General features: G+C 34.9%; 1 protein-coding gene and 1 long non-coding RNA gene across 2 annotated transcripts in view; both read left to right on the forward strand.

Moving 5' to 3' along the window:
- Positions 1–5,109, forward strand: part of LOC117959741 (myocyte-specific enhancer factor 2C-like) — a gene marked incomplete at its 5' end in the record, with an annotated part of 7,935 nt that overhangs the window by 439 nt on the left and 2,387 nt on the right. The gene's annotated exons all lie outside the window — the stretch shown is intronic.
- Positions 786–1,070, forward strand: LOC117959000. The gene is made up of 2 exons (XR_004659851.1): positions 786–862; positions 933–1,070. It is a non-coding gene; the product is annotated as an uncharacterized LOC117959000 (long non-coding RNA).

Genomic DNA, 5,109 nt, shown 5'->3' on the forward strand with positions numbered 1-5,109 from the left:
GGAGAGAGAGGGAGAGGGGGAGAGAGAGAAAGAGAGAGAGAGAGGGAGGGAGAGCATCATCAAAAAGAAGATAAAAAATAGTCAATTATTATTGATATTCTTTTTTTTGTATGATTTATTTGTGGGATTTTGAACATAACAGATACACATTACACGTCATACATGGAATAAAACTAATAAAAAAGAGTCAATCTGGGACACAAGGTACTATCAAAGAGACGATTTACCCCCATTCTCTGTACAAAGAGATATAATTGAAGTTACATGATTATCAATTTTCGAATATTGCACTTTTGTTGCATATTTTGCAGTCAATACTTTCGACATTGTCTTTGCTATTAACACACTGCGCTGGCAGCACGGTGGCTAAGTGGTTAGCACTTCTGCCTCAAACCAAGAAGGTTCCTGGTTCGAATCCCGGTCGTTCCGGGCGGGTGTGGAGTTTATGTGATGAATGGGTTTCTTCCCACCATGTAGCGGTGCATGCTGGGTAACTAGGGCTACAGTTTGAAAAATAGCCGACTAACACTGGCTCATTTACAGAAATGTTGATTAATGTGCATTGTCCTAATCAAATAAATAAATATCAAATCAGTGTAAAGTTGTGTTTAACATGAAGTAGACTACTGCTTGAGTGCAGTAAGTTTTATTTTATCAATGGGAAACATATGTGTGTTCAGACATGTTTTTGGGGTGGAAAGACAAAGAAAAAGAGGCCAAACCCCGTCTCCCTCTTTATCCCTTTCTGCCTCTAACCCTGTCCCCCTCTGTGTGTTTGTCTCTAACAGGGTGAAGACGGGTCTCTGAAGATGAGCCATAATGGACATGAGTGCTGACATTTTGTGCAGACTTGTTTTTGTTGGTCTGAAAGCCGTGTTAGATAATAACACACACACACACACACACACACACACACACAGAGAGACACACAGGTCCTCACCCCATGTGGCCGAGCGTCGAGTGCTGCAGGTTCTGGATCTGCTGTTGCTGCCAGCATGTGACTGATCCAAGACCAGAACCTCCAAACCCGGACAGGGAGGAGAGGTCACTGCTGAGGGAGAACTCTGAGGACACACACACACACACACACACAGTCATTAATCATCATCTCACATGAGGCTGAGTCTCTGCTGTGTTGCGGTACTGTTGTGTTGTGATCACCTGTGCCGTAAGAAGAGGAGAGCGTGGACGGATACCCGCCCATCACCTGTCCAGGGAGCGTCTGAGCAGCGATGGACACGGCCGGGGTGGACAGCGTCTGGGCAGTCTGAGAGTGATTTATTCTCTGGTTCTGCAAAGAAAAGTCAAATCTGTCAGCCTTCATATGTGTGTACTGATCCTTCACTGAAGTAAAGTACAGGAAAGTAAAACACTCCACTATTACTGTCGTACTGCATTCAGAACCCTACTCGTATGTATTATCTCATTCTTTACCATGATGTTTTTTGATATACTATGACTTTTCTTTTTTTGACATGCTATGTTGTGATTTTTTTGTGACGTTATTCGACAGGCAATGATTTTTTTCTCACTGTTTTCAACATAGTCAATCAAAATCACAATCCAAAGACCTTTTTGTCCCGTGAGAAAACTTCAAGGGTCTTCATGCCTGGGTCTGTCCGAGGTTTCTGTCTAAAAGCGAGCGTTTCCTCGCCGCTGTCGCGCTCAGTGTTTGCTCTTGGGGGAATTACTGGAATTGTTGGGTTGTGAATTATAGTGTGGTCTTGACGTACTATAGCTGTATAGTGTCTTGATAACTTGTTATGATTTGATGCTACAAATAAAATTGAAGTGTTATGTGTGTGTTCTATGTATGCAAAAGTCATAGTATAGCATGTCGATAAAAAGTCATAGTATAGCATGTCGAAAAAAAATTATAGTATAGCCTTTTAAAAAAGTCAACGTCTAAAAACATAGAATGGCATGTCAAAAAAATGTCATAGTATAGCATGTTGAAAATTTTGTAATAATGTCATAGTATAGCATGTCGAAAAAAACTTCATAGTATAGTATGTCAAAAAAAAAGTCATAGTATGGCATGTTAAAAAAATAGTCTTAGTATAGTATGTCGATAAAAAGTCATAGTGTCGTGTGAAAAAAAAAACTTTATAGTATAGCATGTCGAAAAAAACGTCAGAATAGCATGTCAAAAAAACGTCATAGTATAGCATGTCGAAAAAAAGTCATACTATAGCATGTCAAAAAAAGTCATAGTATAGTATGTCGAAAAAAACGTCGTAGTATAGCATGTCAAAAAAAGTCTCAGTATAGTATGTCGAAAAAAACGTCATAGTATATAGTATAGCATGTCGAAAAAAAAAGTCTTAGTAAAGCTTGTCGGAAAAACGTCATAGTATAAAGTGTCGATAAAAAGTCATAGCATAGCATGTCGTAAAAAGTCTTAGTATAGTATGTCGAAAAAAAGTCTAAAAAAACGTCAGAATAGCATGTCGAACAAAACGTCATAGTAAAGTATGTCGAAAAAAACGTCATAGTATAGCATGTCGAAAAAAAGTCATAGTATAGCATGTCAAAAAAAAGTCATAGTATAGCATGTCAAAAAAAACGTCATAGTATAGCATGTCAAAAAAAAGTCATAGTATAGCATGTCAAAAAAAGTCATAGTATAGCATGTCAAAAAATGTCATAGTATAGCATGTCGAAAATGAAGTCATAGTATAGCATGTCGAAGAAAAAAGTCTCAGTATAGTATGTCGAAAAAAACGTCATAGTGTATAGTATAGCATGTCGAAAAAAAAAGTCTTAGTAAAGCTTGTCGGAAAAACGTCATAGTATAAAGTGTCGATAAAAAGTCATAGCATAGCATGTCGAAAAAAACGTTTAGTATAGCGTGTCTAAAAAAGTCATAGCATAGCATGTTGAAAAAAAGTCTTAGTATAGTATGTCAATAAAAAGTCATAGTATACCATGTCGAAAAAAACGTCATAGTATAGCATGTCAAAAAAAAGTCATAGTATAGCATGTCAAAAAAAACGTCATAGTATAGCATGTCAAAAAAAGTCATAGTATAGCATGTCAAAAAAAGTCATAGTATAGTAAGTCGAAAAAAACGTCATAGTATAGCATGTCAAAAAAAACGTCATAGTATAGCATGTCAAAAAAAACGTCATAGTATAGCATGTCAAAAAAAGTCATAGTATAGTATGTCGAAAAAAATGTCATAGTATAGCATGTCGAAAATGAAGTCATAGTATAGCATGTCGAAGAAAAAAGTCTCAGTATAGTATGTCGAAAAAAACGTCATAGTGTATAGTATAGCATGTCGAAAAAAAAAGTCTTAGTAAAGCTTGTCGGAAAAACGTCATAGTATAAAGTGTCGATAAAAAGTCATAGCATAGCATGTCGAAAAAAACGTTTAGTATAGCGTGTCTAAAAAAGTCATAGCATAGCATGTTGAAAAAAACGTCATAGTATAGTATGTTGATAAAAGTCATAGTATAGCATGTTGAAAATTTTGCAATAATGTCATAGTATAGCATGTCGGAAAAGGTCATAGTATAGCATGTCAAAAAAAGTCATAGTATAGCATGTCGAAAAAAACGGCATAGTATAGCATGTCGTAAAAAGTCTTAGTATAGTATGTCGAAAAAAACGTCATAGCATAGCATGTCGGAAAAAACGTCATAGTACAGCATGTCAAAAAACGTCATAGTATAGCATGTCAAAAAAGTCATAGTATAGCATGTCGGAAAAAACGTCATAGTATAGCATGTCAAAAAAGTCATAGTATAGCATGTCAAAAAAGTCATAGTATAGCATGTCGGAAAAAACGTCATATCATAGCATGTCGGAAAAAACGTCATAGTATAGCATGTCGGAAAAAACGTCATTGTATAGCATGTCGGAAAAAGTCATAGTATAGCATGTCGGAAAAAACGTCATTGTATAGCATGTCGGAAAAAGTCTTAGTATAGTATGTCGAAAAAAACGTCATAGTATAGCATGTCGAAAAAAACGTCATTGTATAGCATGTCGAAAAAAACGTCATTGTATACCATGTCAAAAAAAGTCATAGTATAGCATGTCGGAAAAAACGTCATATCATAGCATGTCAAAAAAAGTCATAGTATAGCATGTCGAAAAAAAGTCATAGTATAGCATGTCGAAAAAAACGTCATTGTATAGCATGTAGAAAAAACCTCATAGTATAGCATGTTGAAAATGTCCCAAAATGTCATAGTAAAGCATGTCGACAAAAACGTCATAGTATAGCATGTCGAAAAAAAGTCATAGTATAGTATGTCGAAAAAAACGTCATAGTATAGTACGTCGAAAAAAGGTCATAGTATAGCATGTCGGAAAAAACGTCATAGTATAGCATGTCGAAAAAAGTCATAGTATAGTATGTTGAAAAAAAGTCATACTATAGCATGTCAAAAAAAAGTCATAGTATAGTAAGTCGAAAAAAAGTCATAGTATAGCATGTCAAAAAAAACGTCATAGTATAGCATCTCGAAAAAAGTCATAGTATAGCATCTCGAAAAAAGTCATAGTATAGTATGTCGAAAAAAACGTCATAGTATTGCATGTCGAAAATTTACCAATAATGTCATAGTATAGCTTGTCGGAAAAAAGTTCTTAGTATAGCATGTCAAAAAAAACGTCATAGTATAACATGTCAAAAAAAAGTCATAGTATAGTATGTCGAAAAAACGTCATAGTATAGTATGTCAAAAAAAGTCATAGTATAGCATGTCAAAAAAAACGTCATAGTATAGCATGTCAAAAAAAGTCATAGTATAGCATGTAAAAAAAAAGTCATAGTATAGCATGTCGAAAAAAACGTCATAGTATAGCATGTCGAAAAAAACGTCATAGTATAGCATGTCAAAAAAAGTCATAGTATAGCATGTAAAAAAAAACGTCATAGTATAGCATCTCGAAAAAAGTCATAGTATAGTATGTCGAAAAAAACGTCATAGTATTGCATGTCGAAAATTTACCAATAATGTCATAGTATAGCTTGTCGGAAAAAAGTCAGTGTCTAAAAAGTCATAGTATAGCATGTCAAAAAAAAACGTCATAGTATAACATGTCAAAAAAAAGTCATAGTATAGCATGTCAAAAAAACGTCATAGTATAGTATGT

This window comes from Etheostoma cragini, chromosome 16, assembly GCF_013103735.1.
Source record: "Etheostoma cragini isolate CJK2018 chromosome 16, CSU_Ecrag_1.0, whole genome shotgun sequence".
NCBI classification, from domain to species: Eukaryota; Metazoa; Chordata; class Actinopteri; order Perciformes; family Percidae; genus Etheostoma; species Etheostoma cragini.